Source organism: Mustela nivalis (genome assembly GCF_964662115.1).
Source record: "Mustela nivalis genome assembly, chromosome: 7".
Classification (NCBI taxonomy): Eukaryota; Metazoa; Chordata; class Mammalia; order Carnivora; family Mustelidae; genus Mustela; species Mustela nivalis.
This window is the reverse complement of record NC_139026.1, coordinates 103,342,182-103,360,359: the sequence shown is the minus strand read 5'-3', so window position 1 is coordinate 103,360,359 and position 18,178 is coordinate 103,342,182. Positions and strand designations below refer to the sequence as shown.

At 40.7% G+C, this 18,178-nt stretch overlaps 2 long non-coding RNA genes across 2 annotated transcripts; both read left to right on the top strand.

Moving 5' to 3' along the window:
* Positions 1–5,957: 5,957 nt before the first annotated feature.
* Positions 5,958–8,564, top strand: LOC309868614. The gene is made up of 3 exons (XR_014313751.1): positions 5,958–6,485; positions 7,067–7,153; positions 8,305–8,564. It is a non-coding gene; the product is annotated as an uncharacterized lncRNA (long non-coding RNA).
* Positions 8,565–14,642: 6,078 nt separating this feature from the next.
* Positions 14,643–17,935, top strand: LOC309868383. Its single transcript, XR_014313671.1, has 3 exons — positions 14,643–14,813; positions 15,187–15,276; positions 17,685–17,935. It is a non-coding gene; the product is annotated as an uncharacterized lncRNA (long non-coding RNA).
* The last annotated feature ends 243 nt before the right edge of the window (positions 17,936–18,178 follow it).

The following is an 18,178-nucleotide window of genomic DNA, read 5'->3' as shown; positions in this document are numbered from 1 at the left end:
GCTGGTTTAAAGTGCTTTTTCCACAACACCTCAGTAACTGCCTCATGATCTTAGAGAGCTATGTGTACCTAGCTGCTGTAAGAGTTTTAGGCATATGTTCATGTATTGGTAATGTGACTGTATTTCCCAAACCAAGATACCTGGTTCAATAAAACATTGTAATACCTCAGGGTGGGAAACAACTGAGAAACATCATTTTAATGAAATATATTGGGATTTGGTGAACATTTTGGTGTTTTATGGGAATAATGCTGCCAAATTTTTAAGATTGTAGATCCACTAATTATCCAGAATGCCTTTAATTATAGGCTCTGGATTATTGGTACTTGAAAGGATCATAGGAATTGTATAGTCAAATACTGTTGTATAAATAAAGTAACTGAAAGTAGATAAGATGTGACTGTCTCAAAGTCATGCATAAGTCACTCTTAGATCCAGAATGACTCTATCCTGATCCCTGGGGGTAGGTCCACTCCACCTATATCTCCACCAGAAGCCTTAGCCTGCTCTTAGATGATAAGAGACAGATGGTCTAGAATACAATCACAAAAATGAAAGGTTTTCTGTGCCTGAAATTCTTCCCGAGACTTACTTATGTGGAATGGATGAGATGGACCTGCTCAGGGCCATCTTTATGGGTAATTGCCCAGCTCCCTGCACTAAAAAGGACCGCACACTTGGTTTGTTGCCCTCCAGTTGCCATCTTGAACTTCTTGATAGTGTTTGAACAAGAAGATCGGTATTTTGTTTTGCACCTGGCCCCACAAATTACACAACCCAAAGAATAGTCCCTCCTAGACAAGTAAAAAAGTAGTCCCTTATAGACAAGTAAAAGAAGATTTCTTATTTAGAGCCAGAATTAGCTTTTCAAGTAATTGGCATCTTTAGGGAGGATAGGAATAGATAGGATTCCATGAAAGAAACTTTCTGCAGTTCCAACCACGCATGTATTTTTTGATGTTGTGATCCTATTTTCCCAAGCACAACCACCATATAGATGACCAAAATATTTGGGGGGGGGTAATTCAAAATGTGACAAAGTGAAATTGTCTTTAAAAGGTCAAAACACTCTCTCCACTCTTTTTTTTTAAATATATTAATTAAAAAATCTGATTAGTTCTAATATTGAATCAAAAAAAAAAAAGGTCAAAACACTGATGTGAGACTCTCTTTTGATAGTCTAAGGTTACTAATAAGATTACTCTAAAAAGTTATGTGTTTTCATGGAGGCAGGTTTTGGATAAAGGGCAGGAATTATTCCATATTTCCTCAAGACCCATGGCAGGACTGGTTTCATAATTTTCAGGCCCAATGGGAAATGAAAATGTGGGATTCCTTGTTCAAAAATTACTAAGACTTTGAAGATGGTAAGAGCAGGCCAAACATAGGGCTTTCCTGAGCATGAAGTTACATGCCCATGAAGCTGGATCCACACAATTCAGAGTTGGTAGTCCCAATGGGATCATCTTTTACCACAGCCTACGTGAAGGTGGTGGGGTTCCTTGGGAGGAGAAAAACAGTAGAAGCTGAAACAGCTATACCCATCTGAGGACTTTCAAAAAAGATTGGGATTATTCTTATGGACATTTGGGAAATTAGGATCTGGTGCCCAAGTGAACTCCGGGGGTAGGTGGTAATAGAGTTGTACCTTGCTGTCACCAAATTCCCATGATTCAGCCCAATCTAATTGGGAAATATAGGATACTTACCATTCCTTTCTTCAGTTTCCTGTATCTGCAGTTGATATCGACTGAGTTTATATTGACTGACTCTTCAGACAGAAGAGTCTACTGACAGACTCTACTGACAGAGTTCTTTAGTCTCTACTACAGATATTTCCTAGTTACTGATCTGAAATCAGTCTGTATCTGATGATTTCCCTGATGTGTTTTATATTGTGCAGAAATTGCCTCAATCTGGGTCCCCAGGGTTGCTGTTTTCTTCTTGCCCATCATTCTGATGCCCTCTGGGGGACTCTGTTTAGTCTCTAAGTCAAAATAATTATAACCAGGCCCTAAATTTGCTCTTGCAGGTTGGTTTTCACAATCTTCATTGGGTGACTCTCTGGGAAAGGAGAAACTCCTGAATGAAGATGAGCTTCAATGTGAAAATGCTGAGCTTAGAGCCACTGCGATGACATTTGAAGAACAAATATGCCTGTACTGAAACTCCTGTTACATTTTGGTCCAGACTAGAGGTCCAGAAAATATCACTATCTCTATCCAGATAGGATAGTGGCAGCTTGTGTTCCATTTCCACATAAATTGTCCTTTCAGACCAGTTCTGTGTTATCAAGAGATCTTTGTGAATATCTAGAGACTTTAAGACAAACTGCTTTTATAGAATTCATACCCCAGCTGCTTTAATCCAAATACATTTTCTCCTGAGTGAAATCCCAGGTGATTGATCTAGGATCAGACTGAGGGAGATGATGAATCCAGCTCCAGATCTGAGGTATTGTTCCTCAAGATGACACCATAGTAAAAACATGTGAATATTCCAGAAAGGTTCCATCCTACTTTTCTTGCATAATTTCAGTCCCTACCCCGTGGACTCTGGAATTTGATTTCATGTAGGTGTTTCAGAAATTTCTTAGTAAAAATAAATAAATCTAAAAACTTCTCAGAAGCATAATTGGAATAGTAGAGTACGAAAGTCACTCGGAAGCTGAATATTTTTACGTTAGTTTTGTGACTTTGTGAACACACAATTCAACTTGCTTCCAAGCACAATATACCTTTTCATGGTTGAATTACTGGGTATAGCACGTACACATTTAGCTAAAATAGATGTTATTTCTTGTGTTCTCAAGTACCTTGATTTTGAAAACACAAATTGGTTCTAGTTACCCCACAGGTGGGATATCTTCTAGGATATGAATTGAGAAGACTATCCACATTCACCATGGCTGTAACGTGCTGAGGCAATCGGACTGGCCCAGCACCTAATCAACCATCACAAAACCTGACCCTAATCCAGCTCCTGACATTCCCAATATTCACCAAGAAATATGTAATTTCTGATCTTTTTCAATAGCTTGCGGATGTGAGAACAGGTGCATGATGTCTTGGAAAATAGTTGTTGTAGGTAGTATACTCTTTATACCACTATCTTTGAATTACTTGTTTTGAAGAAACAAGGATCCCAGGGTCCTGAGATAGAGCCCTGCATCAGACTGCTTGCTCAGCAGGGAGCCTGCTTCTCTCTCTGTCTCTGCCTGTCACTCTGCCTGCTTGTGCTCTCTGACAAATAAATAAACAAATAAAATATTTAAAAGAATATGCACTGTACTTGGAATGGAAAGAACACCACTGAAAGAGGGGAATAGGAGGGGTTCTGGTCTGGCTTATCCCACCCCAGTTCAACCCCTCATACCTGGCAGTGCTATCTACTCTAGCCAACATGAATGGTTTGTACAACCAAGTCATGTTTCTTTTTTTTTTTTTTAATTTTTATTTATTTATTTGACAGAGATCACAAGTAGGCAGAGAGACTGGCAGAGAGAAGAGGAAGCAGGCTCCCTGCAGAGCAGAGAGCCCGATGCGGGGCTCGATCCCAGGACCCTGAGATCATGACCTGAGCCAAAGGCAGAGGCTTTAACTCACTGAGCCACCCAGGTGCCACCCCCCCCCCCACTCGAGTCACGTTTCTAAAGCTGCTAACCTCCCTCTTCTCAGGGCAAGGGGTAACATTTTGTTATTCCACTGGTGTGATTATTTCGCTGTGTCTTTGTTCCTTCCGTTGGCCTATAGAATGTTATAATGCACATAGAGGCTCTTATTAAATTCACCTAGCCCCTTGAATGAGAACCAACAAAGCCTGTCCCTACTGAACACTGAAACGTCTCTGACAAGAAAAGCTATCCGAAGGCTCATGAGGCTTTCTGTGTGGGAACATCAACACAAACAAAATAACATAATCGTGTAGATATTAGTGTGGTTAACAATAAAATGGGACTGATGCTGTTTTTGGTTTCCGTTTCTAGACATTCATTTTTACTCTGATAAGTTCTCATAAAGCTTGGGTTGAAGGATTTTAGTTTCTGAGACCCAACCAGAAACAAAGCCAATAAAGACCCACAGGTATTTTTCATTCCCTGTTGATGTTCCTTGAAACCAGGAAGCTATTATGACTCTCAGGAGATCATCTCCTGTTAGTTCCATTTGTTTAATAGATATTTTTCTTCTCTCATGTGCTATAAAGAATGCCCCAATTTCCCCAGCCCCTAATGACACTTGCCTTTTTGGCCTGAGGTTTTATTTCCTCAGTTGGGTGAGAAGACCCCTAGAGGGCAGTATTAAGCCCTCGTATTCCTTGTCCAAGCCAGCACTGGCTGCTGTTTCTGTTCTTAGGCAGTGTCATAATACTCCATAGTGTATATGGACCACATTTTCCTTATCCATTCATCCATTGAAGGGCATCTTGGTTCTTTCCACAGTTTGGCAACCGTGGCCATTGCTGCTATAAACATTGGGTTACAGATGGCCCTTCTTTTCACGACATCTGTATCTTTGGGGTAAATACCCAGGAGTGCAATTGCAGGGTCATAGGGAAGTTCTATTTTTAATTTCTTGAGGAATCTCCACACTGTTCTCCAAAGAGGCTGCACCAATTTGCATTCCCACAAACAGTGTAAGAGGGTTCCCCTTTCTCCACATCCCCTCCAACACATGTTGTTTCTTGTCTTGTTAATTTTGGCCATTCTAACTGGTGTAAGGTGATATCTCAATGTGGTTTTAATTTGTATCTCCCTGATGTCTAGTGATGATGAACATTTTTTCATGTGTCTGATAGCCATTTGTATGTCTTCATTGGAGAAGTGTCTGTTCATATCTTCTGCCCATTTTTTGATATGATTGCCTGTTTTGTGTGTGTTGAGTTTGAGGAGTTCATTATAGATCCTGGATATCAACCTTTTGTCTGTACTGTCATTTGCAAATATCTTCTCCCATTCCATGGGTGCCTCTTTGTTATTTTGACTGTTTCCTTTGCTGTGCAGAAGCTTTTGATTTTGATGAAGTCCCAAAAGTTTATTTTTGCTTTTGTTTCCTTTGCCTTTGAAGACATATCTTGAAAGAAGTTGCTGTGACTGATATCGAAGAGATTATTGCCTATGTTCTCCTCTAGGATTCTGATAGATTCCTGTCTCACATTGAGGTCTTTTATCCATTTTGAGTTTATCTTTGTGTACGGTGTGAGAATGGTCGAGTTTCATTCTTCTACATATAGCTGTCCAGTTTTCCCAGCACCATTTATTGAAGAGACTTTTTTCCACTGTATATTTTTTCCTGTTTTGTCGAAGCTTAGGCAGTGTCATTGTGTCAATAACTTCTTATTGTTGTTCTGGGTGAGTGAGCAAGAGGGAGTTTGTGGACCTTAAGAGGAAGTACATACAGATGGCAGGTAGAGATTAGGCATGAAGGCTCCTGGAGATGGTCCAGAACAGGTTTTGGGAGCTGGAAAAGACTGTGGAGACACACCAGCATCTCATGACTGGGTGTGCACTGGTCACGTTAGAGATAGAGAAGGGAAGTTTAGACAAGGATCTGAGATCCTTGTGTGCAGGGGGAGTTGTGCCGGGATGGGGTGTTGCCTGGGCAGGGGGCTGGGAATCTTTGGAGAGAGTGGATTGAAGCATGAGACAACTTTTGCTTTTATGTGCTCTTTTGAATGGGGGAGAATTGATTGATCTAAGTTCTTTGAAGCACGTTTGATGGGTTTATGTAGTAGCTTAGGAATTAGCAGATATTTAAAGGACAGTGATAATCAGAGAAACCCTGCTGCCTGATATTGTTTAATTTAGAAGAATATAACCCCCATCTTAGAAGATAAACTCTTCCCTCCCCGTTGACACGGAGAGAGGTTTCCATGATCCGTGTGACACACAGTCCTGTCATGATGAGCACACAAAGACAGAGATTTCAGAGCTTCTAGGGAAGGATCTGAAATCTCTCCTTAGGAAAATGTGGTCTTTCGACTGGACATCATTCTGCTGACAAAGACTAACTTTAGGGCTATGAAGTCTAGGGAAGCAATTCCTTCATTTTGTGAATGGATGTGGTTCCCATGCAGCGAACCACACATCTGAGTATCTGTGTAGCAATCTACCTTCCTTTTGGTCTGGCTGGATAGTCTAGTAGTTTTGGTTCAACAGAGCTGCAGTAGAAGTGAAACTTCCCGAGAGTCCTTGTTTCTATATAGGATGTATAGAATGAGGCTTGGCCAATCCCCATCCAAATCCTCAACCCTCCTATTGTTCCCTAAGCTGTGACTTCATCATCCTGATCACCTGGGAGGTGAGAGAGTTGGGGCAGGGAATTCCGTGTACACTCTCAGATCTCAAATGGCGGAGGTTGAACCAGGATCCAGTTTATTCCCAAATGGTGTTCCTTGGCTCTATGCCCTGTTTGCTATGCTTTTTGTATTTTTTCTCTTTGTCATGTTCTCTCCCTTTTTACTTGAGATAGACCAACATATAAAGAAATGTAAGTACCATGGAGGGCCTTGGTGCACAGGGGAATGAGAAGTATGAGTGTGTATGGCGGGAGAAGTTATACATTATAAAGCGGGGAACAAGGAAACAATGTCTGCTCTTCTCTGATCTTCAAGGTCTTAATGACCCAGGGCTAAAGGATTTAGAAATAATAATCTTGGGGTACCTGGATGGCTCGGTTCATTGAGCCTCTGCCTTCAGCTCAGGTCATGATCTCAGGGTCCTGGGATCGAGCACTGGATCCAGCTCTCTCTTCAGCGGGGAGCCTGCTTCCCCCTCTCTCTACCTGCCTCTCTGCCTACCTGTGATCTCTATCTTTTTGTCAAATAAATAAAATCTTAAAAAAAAAAGAAATAATAATCTTATATATGATGGAAGTACCCAAGGGACATAGGTCAGGACTGGTCTGGACAGCCTGTTTGTGATACATCTGTGGAGTGTGGGGAGGTATCTAGGGCCCTGCCTGAGCTGAAGTAAGGCCCAGGCATAAGGATATAGGGAAGCCTGGGGGAATCTCAGGATATGTGAGGAATTTCCAGATGACGCTCTCTGACTCACCGTGCTTCGTCTTAGTCTTGCTCAGATGCAGGTATTCTCTGCATAATGCTCTGTGTAAGAATAAAGAAAATGAGATAAAGATGGACCATCTGGGAAGGCCAGGTGAGTATTGTTTGCCTTTCACCTCTGGGCTTATTATGTTCATAAGCTGGGCGGTTCTAGTTACTTCAATGTCCACATGTTAGATGGCTGGGAACTCTCTAACCTAGTCTTTGTGAGGCAGCCCCCTCACATTCTGTTTAGCTCAAGAATTCTGTCTTCTTTCCAGGGAGAACATTTTTCAAGTGGCAGTTTTGTTTTGAGCCCTCACTAACTTCATAATCTAAGGTCTCCTTAGATTGAAAAGGAGGTAGAAAATTCCTCCTTAGGTGGAAAAGTTTCTCTTTTCTCATCTACACTTATGATGTTTCTCCTCTTATCAGGGTTTTCTCTCAAATGATTCAGGGACAAAGCTACCATTTTCTCATGCCCATGAAAAAACTTAGGTGACTCTTCTCCAGGAACTTGTTATAAAGTTGTTTTTCTGATAGGGATATTTGCAGAAGGACTTTGTAGGGATAGAATCTTACCAACAGTCTGAGGAGACTGAAAGTCCATTGTTCTGGGGAACATTCTGACCACCAGGTGACTATAATCCCTGCAAATTGTGTACTTGCTTCTCCAGGCAAGGTTAGTTCTTCCCTCCTTTGTACTGTTCTGTTAGTTCTTTGTGTCCACCATAACACTCCCTCAATATGAATGCTTCATGTTGAACTTTTGTTTTCTTTCTGGTGAAAGAAAGAGGTGGGCTATATGATGAGGATTGACTCTTATAGCTCATGTAGCATATCCCATTATATAGTTATTATAACAATTATTACATAATACAACTATAATATAATATTATATTACATATATTACATATTATGTATATAATATTATATATTATATAATGATATTATATAGCTCTCTTCACAGATATTTTGAGAATCAGGCCAAAGCACAAGAAAAGATTGGTCACTGAGGAACAAATCTTTCGAGCTTAAAACATTTCTTATATACTTAAGAAACGGTAATCTCTCATGACAAGTATTTCCCAGACAATAAGTCAAGAATCATATATATAGTCTTGTCCTGCCAGGATTTTTTCTGAGTGTTTAATGATGTACAGAAAATTTTATAATCTGCATCTCTTTCATTGCTCTGCTGTCCAAAATGGCAGTTACAATCTGCTGGGTCACAGGTATAACCAAATAATTTTCCTCTTGTTCCAGGCTGTCCTCTGGAGTCACCAAGGAGAGAAGTTCTGGGAAGGAAGGAAGATGGGATGGGAAGAGATCCCTCGCTACTTGTGAGGGTAGCAAGGGAGCCCAGGAGTTCTGAGGTTGAGATTTGTACCCCTGGACCATCTGTTTGAGAGTGGCTGAGGCTCTAAGGAATCACCTGTGACATCATATCCCAGACATGAGAGGGCTTCTTAGACCCTCATTATGTATGTTTATATGAAAAAAAAAAGATAATAAATATTTTGAGACTCTCAGAAAAGTCCTACATATCCAGGAATTTTTTGTTGAACTTACAGCTTCTAACATTCAGCTGCTTGTAGTCAGTCCAAATCCCAAACAAATTTCCCACTTCCAGGTGAAATGCTAGGTGAATGACTTATGCTATCTTATTCTTCTAAAGCAACAGGTAGAGTCATTTTTTCAGGGGAAGAAAAGCTCATAGTGCCTGTTAGACTACAAAACATTTAATCCAGGACCATGGCTGAATCCTTCCTCTCAATTCATCTGAACACTGTCAATATGTTCTGTCCCAGATTGTTTTCTTATATAAGTGCCATGCTCCTTTCATATCTTATAGTACAATATAGATGCATAGGAAGGAATTGGTGTAGATTTTCTCTTTCTACCTAAACCATCATGGCTGCCCCAAATTGCTTTATTATCAAATGAAACTATTTTTGTCTAAGTTTCTCCACATAATTCATTCTTACCTACTTATCTGCTCTTCCTCTCTGTTCTCTTCTTTTCTTTTTTTTAAAGATTATATTTATTTGACAGACAGAGATCACAAGCAGTCAGAGAGGCAGGCAGAGAAAAAAGGAAGCAGGCTCCCTGCTGAACAGAGAGCCTGATGTGGGGCTCAATTTCAGGATTCTGGGATCATGACCAGAGCCGAAGGCAGAGGCCTTAACCCACTGAGCCACCCAGGCGCCCCTGTTCTCCTCTTTTAATAATGTTGGTCATAATGGGTCATTAAAGCATCCATGTGGAACCCTCTAGTTAGGTGTATAAGGGACAGTGGAGAGAGAAAGAGGAGGAGGAGGAGGAAGGAGGAGGTGAAGGAAGGAGAGAGGGGGAGGGAGGAGGGGAGAAGGGAGAGAGAAGAGAGGGAAGGCACAAGGAGGGGAGTGATATCCAAGTTGGAGACACTGGATAGGTTGTTTTGAGTTGAAAGGAACTATCAGTGGAAATGCTAAAGATCAGTTTGGCAGTGTCAGAACAGTTATGTGAGGGATTTCTACACTGGATAGGAAGTTAAAACTGTCTGGAAAAGTCCCTTCATTGTCTAATACGGTAACTTTTGATACAGAACTGTTAAATACCAATTCACTTTGATGTCGATAAAACCATATGGGTATCTATTAAGCAACAATTCAGTCTGGTTTTTGGGTCTGCATCTGTTTCTTCGAAGGGGGAGTCTCTTGGTTTGTTCTTTTTTTCTTCACAAATCCTCCTGCAGTTTCTGCAGGCACATTCTTTTTTCCCATTTTCCGTTTTATTCTCTTTTTATATATTATTTATTAACATATTGATTCTTTTTAATATCCTGATTGTTTAAAAAGTTTTAAATCATTTTTCTGGCCTTCCTTTCTAGGCTTATGCATGTCTTTCCTATTTCTGATTATCTCCTACTAAGTGTAATTTCTTTCACTTTCTCTTTTTTTCTATCTGCCCAACAAATTTCTTGCAGATGTTTCCTCCTTCATGTTTCACTACTTTAGAGTAAGAGAATAAAAAGCTCCAAGGCCTTATCGCTCTGCTCCCCAAAATGTAATCCTTCCCAGGGTTAAATGAGTTTAAGGAGACCCAGGGCTCTAAAATTAGACATCAAACAGAAAACCCTCTAGGTATTCAAAGCAGGAAGTGGTTTACTACAGGAAATTGTGTGCTTACAAAATCTTCAACATGAAGTTTCAAAAACCCTAGGAAACTACTGCTAAAGGTCACCCTGCTGCAAAAACCAAGACTAGCAACTTCTAGGGCAAGTGGAAAGGGCCCTACAAAACGAAATCTCCCATACATGGGAGAACCTAGCCTGGTTCTGGAATCTGGAATCGAGCCCAGATTCCAACTGTCCATTCTTGTGGAAATGTAGTACTCAGTCTTCCAGCTCCTGCTGTTCAGAGAGAGTATAACCAGAGGGCAGGAACCGCGAGGAATTGGTAGGAGGTCATGCAGCTGGGTTGCCTATCCAGGGCAAAAGAAGTTTCTGCTTTATCTTCAGCAGAAAACGTAGTTCTTACATGACAATACTCTTTCTGATCTTTTACCTTTCTCCACGGGGATTCTTCAGGCTGCTGGGTCAGGAGGGCTTAATAATTGCCCAAGATGACATCTCACCCTTTTGATATTAGTCCCAAGGAGTAAAACCCTTGTCTTTCTCACCTTTCTAGAAGCACACCATGATTACAATAGCTTTCCATTTATTTTCCCCAAATCTTGATTATTTAAACCTATATATCTTCATGTGCACTGCACCAAGTTGTAGTCTTAATATCCTTCCCAGGAAACTATTGCTCTTCCAAAATGTTCCCTACGTGGTGATAGGCCTGAAGTATTTATTAACAGATACCCATTATCACTCAACCTCTGGGACTTAAATTGAGATTTAAGCTAGCCCAAGAGTTTTCTTCCTAAACAAAGGTTGTTACTTGCCTTGTATTTGTATAAACAAAGAGTTTATCATGGTTCATTTTCAAAGCCATAAGGAGTAATCTCTTCTGCTAAAGATACAATGGAATGATGCTTCCAGAATGTTGTTCACTCCTCAATTACCACTCCATTGAAAAAATAATCCTTAATATCAAAGTAAAAAGAGGTTCCATTGAACTATTATTACTGTCTTTCTACATAATCTTGATATACATTTAAATGTCAACAACCCCACATTTTTCTCCTTTAGTATCTTAGCTCATTATGCAACATTGTATTTATTTATTTTTAGAGAAGGAGAGAGATGGGGAGGGGCAGAGGGAAAGGGAGAGAGAGAATTTTAAGCCAACTCCCCGCCAGGCTCAATCTCACAACCCTGAGTTCAAGACCTGAGCCAAAATCAAGAGTCGGACACCTAACCGACAGAGCCACCCAGGCGCCCCTCAAACACTGTTTTTAAATAGAAAGGCAAATATTTGTTTTTTAACTATCTAATTCATGATTATAAATGGTGATTTTCCCCCCAAATTTGTCTATAGGTGGGAACACAGACTTTTAAGGAAAAATAATAAAAATATTGAAGAATTCTGCATCAGGATAAAAGGACTTTTTGGAGAAGAAAGGGGTGTTGGAGTCACTGACTGTCTTTAGGCCCAAGACACTTCATCAACAGTGGTGACCTTTTTGTCAAAAGCATTTAAAACAAAACAAAACACAGTAGATAACAATTTTTCTACTGGTTATTAGTTATAATAAGTAAAGTACAATCACTAATAGGTTGTTTTATTTCAGTTTCCAAACTTCTTTTTTTTCTTTTTTAATTACTTATTTTTTAAATTTATTTTTTATTTTTAGCATAACAGTATTCATTATTTTTGCACCACACCCCATGCTCCATGCAACCCATGCCCTCTATAATACCCACCACCTGGTACCCCAACCTCCCACCCTCCGCCCCTTCAAAACCCTCAGATTGTTTTTCAGAGTCCATAGTCTCTCATGGTTCACCTCCCCTTCCAATTTCCCCCAACTCCCTTCTCCTCTCTAACTTCCCATGTCCTCCATGCTATTTGTTATGCTCCACAAATAAGTGAAACCATATGATAATTGACTCTCTCTGCTTGACTTATTTCACTCAGCATAATAATCTCTTCCAGTCCCATCCATGTTGCTACAAAAGTTGGGTATTCGTCCTTTCTGATGGAGGCATAATACTCCATAGTGTATATGGACCACATCTTCCTTATCCATTCATCCGTTGAAGGGCATCTTTGTTCTTTCCACAGTTTGGCGACCATGGCCATCGCTGCTATAAACATTGGGGTATAGATGGCCCTTCTTTTCACTACATCTGTATCTTTGGGGTAAATACCCAGGATTGCAATGGCAGGGTCATAGGGAAGCTCTATTTTTAATTTCTTGAGGAATCTCCACACTGTTCTCCAAAGTGGCTGCACCAACTTGCATTCCCACCAACAGTGTAAGAGGGTTCCCCTTTCTCTACATCCCCTCCAACACATGTTGTTTCCTGTCTTGCTAATTTTGGCCAAACATGTATTTTTATGTCAATATATCTTTTAAAAATCTAGGTGAAGGGGCACCTGGGTGGCTCAGTGGGTTAAGCCTCTGCCTCCAGCTGAGGTCATGATCTCAGGGTCCTGGGATCGAGCCCCATATCGGGCTCTCTGCTCATCAGGGAGCCTGCTTCCCTCCCTCTCTCTGCCTGTCTCTCTGCCTACTTGTGATCTCTCTCTCTCTGTCAAATAAATAAAATCTTTTTAAAAAAAATCTAGGTGAGGACATCCAGATGCCCAACAGACACATGAAAAAGTGCTCCATATCACTCGGCATCAGGGAAACACAAATCAAAACCACAATGAGATACCACCTCACACCAGTCAGAATGGCTAAAATTAACAAGTCAGGAAATGACAGATGCTGGCGAGGATGCGGAGAAAGGGGAACCCTCCTACACTGTTGGCGGGAATGCAAGCTGGTGCAACCACTCTGGAAAACAGCATGGAGGTTCCTCAAAATGTTGAACATAGAACTGCCCTATGACCCAGCAATTGCACTACTGGGTATTTACCCTAAAGATACAAACGTAGTGATCCGGAGGGGCACATGCACCCGAATGTTTATAGCAGCAATGTCCACAATAGCCAAACTATGGAAAGAACCTAGATGTCCATCAACAGATGAATGGATCAAGAATATGTGGTATATATATACAATGGAATACTATGCAGCCATCAAAAGAAATGAAATCTTGCCATTTGCGACAATGTGGATGGAACTAGAGCATATCATGTTTAGCGAAATAAGTCAATCAGAGAAAGACAACTATCATATGATCTCCCTGATATGAGGAAGTGGTGATGCAACATGGGGGCTGAAGGGGGTAGGAGAAGAATAAATGAAACAAGATGGGATTGGGAGGGAGACAAACCATAAGTGACTCTTAATCTCACAAAACAAACTGAGGGTTGCTGGGGGGAGGGGAGTTGGGAGAAGGGGAGTGGGGTTATGGACATTGGGGAGTGTATGTGCTTTGGTGAGTGCTGTGAAGTGTGTAAACCTGGCAATTCACAGACCTGTACCCCTGGGGATAAAAATATATGTTTATAAAAAAAAAATCTAGGTGAAGATATCTTCAGTTTCTGAGAGTATTCTCAAAATAAAGCCAATGAAGCACGCAGGCATCTTATTTCTGTTTCCATCCCCTGTAATCAGGGAGCCACTCCGGCTCTCAGGAGAGCATCTCCTGTTAGTTCCATTTGTTTAATAGCTATTTTTCTTCTCTAATGTTCTATGAAGAATTCCCCAATTTTCTCAACCCATAATGATCCTTGCCTTCTTAGCCTGGGGTTTTAGTTCCTCAGCGGGGTGAGAAGCCCCCAGAGGGCACTAATTAAGGCTCCATATTTCGTGTCCAAGCCAGTACTGGACACTGTTTCTGTGTAATAAGTTAAAACTGAGAGGAGGTAGTGTTTCAGAGAAATTCCATCTGTGATCAAGTCCGCGTTCATGAAGCAGGTCTCTTGGTGCGATCCCTTGACTCTCTCCCCAGCATTTCCAGAGCTGCTGCCAAGGAGCAAGAGAACATATTCTGGTGCTATTTCAGAGCAACGCCTCTGCCTAATATTCTGTTCAGTTTGGAAGAAAACATTATAACTATCTCAGAAAATAAAGTTTCTTCCCCTGATGTCTGTGACTGGGGAGATAACCTACAGTCGATGGGACACCCAGTCCTGATGGGAGTAAGTACACTGAGACAGAGAATTCTGGAGCTTCTAGGGAAAGATATGGATTTTCTGTTCAGGAAAAGTTGATCTTTCTTCCCCCTCCAACTTAGATAGCTTATTCTCTAGATAAAGCTGGTCCTAAAGCTGAAGAATCTGAGGCCACTTCCTTAATCTACACACATGATTCCAATGCAGGAGCACATCCGTTCTGAGAGTTTGTGTACGAGTCCTCCCTCCTCCTCGCTCTGTTTAAAGAGATGAGTCTCAGAGGGGTCACTGAGGCTTTGGCAGAGTGAAGCTATCTGATTTTCCTCAGTGTTTGGTTTTTGGAAGGCTTGGCCAATCCCCACTGAGACATTCATGACTCCCATTGTTTCTGAAATTGTGACTTCATCACCCTGTCACTTAGGAGGTGACAGGGCTGGGACAGAGAATCCTATATTCTTATTTGTGTCTTCATGGGTGGGTTTGAATCAGGCAGCAGCTTACACATCAACGTGGCCTTCTGGCTATACATCCTCTTTACCATGACCATTCTTTCTGTAATTTTTTTCTCATTTTTCCCCATTTTCAGCAAGGTTGATGAACCCATAAGGAAATGTAAGTCTTACGTGGGGCCTAGAAGGGGGTGGGGAATCCATTAAAATGTGAGGTGCTTGAAAATATGTTCCTTACTACATGTTCTGGGAAAACACTTCCTCATCTCTGAGCTTTAAAGTCTTTCCATGACCCTGGGCTAAGAGTTCTTAGACACTGTACTTTCATGTATGATGGAAATTCCTGGCGGACAGAGGTCAGGACTGGCTAGGAAGCCCGTTCCTGGTACAAGTATAGAGCCTAAGGAAATATTTGGGACCATGACTGAATTGAGGTTAATGCCCAGGTTTAGGAATAGGAAAAACCTCATAGACTCTGGGGATCTATAATAGAGTTTCCAGCTATTTGTCTCTGATCCAGGGAATTTTTTTCTTAGTCTTGTTCAGATTCAGATTGTTCCTGTATAATGCTGTGTGTAAGAATAAAGAGGACAACATTATAAAAATGGACAGTCTAGGGAGGCCAGGTGAGTATTCTTTGCCTTTAACCTCTAAGTTTTTCTGCACAAAAAGCTGGAAGCTCTGGAGAGTTCCAAAGCCCACATGCTAGATAGTTTAGACATGTAAATATTTGGTCTGAGATAGTCCCCTCATGTTCTGCAAATGACCTCCCCTTCCTCTCAGAGACTTCTTTCTTGTGAGAACATTTAGCAAACTGAGTTTTCGTTCTGAGCTGTCATTAATTCTTGTGAGTAGAAGCATTTCGCCTTTTTATTTTATTTTTTTAAAGATTTTTTATTTATTCATTTGAGACAGAGATCACAAGCAGGCAGAGAGGCAGGCAGAGAGAGAGGAAGGTAAGCAGGCCCCCTGCTGAGCAGAGCGCCCGATGGGGAGCTCGATCCCAGGACCCTGGGATCATGACCTGAGCCGAAGGCAGAGGCTTCAACCCACTGAGCCACCCAGGCGCCCCACCTTTTTGTTTATTTCTGTGGATGTTTCTCTTTCTATTAAAGGTCTCTTTTAATTGACTCAGAGATGAAATTTCCATATTATGTGCTAGCCAGTGAAAGGAAATAAAAGATTTATAACCAGACAGTGGTTATAAATTTGATTTTTGAAATAGGAATAAAGACAGAAGGATCCCGGCATCTGTGGAGATGAGACCTTTAGAGAAAATAGAAAATCATTCTGATCTTCTGTTGACCACGGTTCCCATAGACTGTGTATGTGAGGTGGCCTCCCTCCCCAGGTGGGGTCAGTTCTTCTCTTCTTTGTGCTGTTCTATGACTCTTCATGGCATCACAGGGAGAGAACACACCAGATTCTTGGGTTCTCGGGATCCACCATATTGTACCCTCCAAATGAATATTACATGTTCTACGATGCCCTTACCAAGGCTATTGTGTTGCTTTAAGGTAAGTCAAACAAGAAGGAGATAAATTTTTGCCTGGATGAATGATAAAACTTGAGAACTTTTTTTTTAATCAACTCAAGGGAAGAATGGTAGACTGTGTATTTGTATTTGTCACATCCTCAACATAACCAAAGTATATGGTAGTTTTAATTGTAAGCAACCACAGTATCTATCCCAACATTGCCACTGTATAGATGAGAATACACAATTTACTATAGCAGTTGGAGAAGTTAAGTGAATGGCCCCAAATTTCACATGAAATCACTGTAACTCTCAGTCATTTGTATAAATGCCTCCATGTTCCCAATTTGCATTCTACTTCATCACTCTGCTACTGTTCTGGAGATTGCTGCTTGCCTGGAGAGCCCAAAGTAGAATGATAATATCCCAAGTGATAATTTCAAAAGAGTCAAATGAGTGATAATTTCAGAAGAGTCAAATGAGTGGTTTTGTCTAGAACTTTTCTTGTTACAGCAATGGGAGAGGGGTTATTACCCTCATGATGAACAGACAAAGCTTTATCACCCAGGACCTCTTGTAAGTGATCATAGAAAGTGTAAGTTAGTACAACTATCCCATCTGGAGGTTCAGAATCCGAGTGGGCTCCTATCTCTCTTAAATATCAGCTTTGCCCTTTGCAAAGTGTTACTGTCATTCCCCTTTATCCTCACAGAGGCTGGGTAAAGGTTAGGTTAGATGGTTATCCCTCTCTCCTTACCCACATTTTTGCTCACTTATGCACACATTCCTAAATTCAAATGTTAGTTCCTTGGACTGTCATGATTTTTTGTGCTAACTCAAGATATGATTAAGTGTGGGTAACCAGTGTAGATTTTAAAATATTGGCACTTTTGTGATATGTTCGACCCTTGTAATTTTGATTGAGACTTTCTTATATATATAGTTTCAATAGTCAGACATCAGATTTTAGGAAAACAATATCACAAATTTTCTTATTCACATATAGAAAATTAGAGGTAGGAGGAACCACAGAATATATAAGCCTCAATCTTTCCAATTACAGATTTGAAAATTCTCTTCCTCCTAGCTGTATGGAAAAAATAAGAGTTGCATTGTTTTTGGTGACTTTTGTTTATGAGTGTCAAGTAATCACTCCTATCTGGGGATAAGCAAGGTTGGGGTTATCCACATGGACGTTTTGGTAAATCAGGACAGGAATGAGGGATCTGGAGCTGTGTTTTCCTACCTTCCATTTCTTGTGAATTTATGCATACTTTGCAAACTGAAATGTTTGCATCTTCACACTCATGTTCTTACTGATTATGTAGATGGAGAGATAGTTTTATAGTGGTTGTCTGGCTATAATCTCTTATGGGATTATGTACCATCCTATGGTCCATGAGCCACATAATTCCATCCTGATATAAATGCTGCGAAATATTTGTTGATGTCCTGAAATATCTGCAATCTGAGTCTCTTGAAATTATGTCTGCCTAAATAGGGTTCTGTCATTTTGCTGCATTAAGTCTTAGCCAAGGAGTATTCCTTGTGTTTCAGGCCATCCTCTTCAGAATCCTGGGAGAGAAACTCTGAGAGAGGAAGAAGCTGGGATGAGACAAGATCACTCACTCACTGTGAAAGTGGTGGGAGACCAAACCCAGGAAATCTGCCCCGTAACATCAGTTTAACTGTGGCTGAACCTGTATGGAATCCTCTGTGACCTCACGTCTCAGACAGGAGAGGACTTCTCAGACCCTCATTATCTGTTTTTTTCTGAAATGAAATTGATAATAAATACTTTGATACTCTCAGAAAAGTGCTATAAGGAATTCCTTACTGAACATCTGCTCTCTTTTATCTCATTTCTTTTAAGAAATCAAAATCCAAGCATACTTCTATTGTCCTATGTGAGTGACCTGTGTTATTTGTTTTCTCAAAGCAGCATGTGATTTCACTCTCATTGGAGAAGTAACACTCATTGATATTAAGAATAGACAGACTGGGGTTAAAGACATTGGGTAGGGTATGTGCTATGGTGAGTGCTGTGAAGT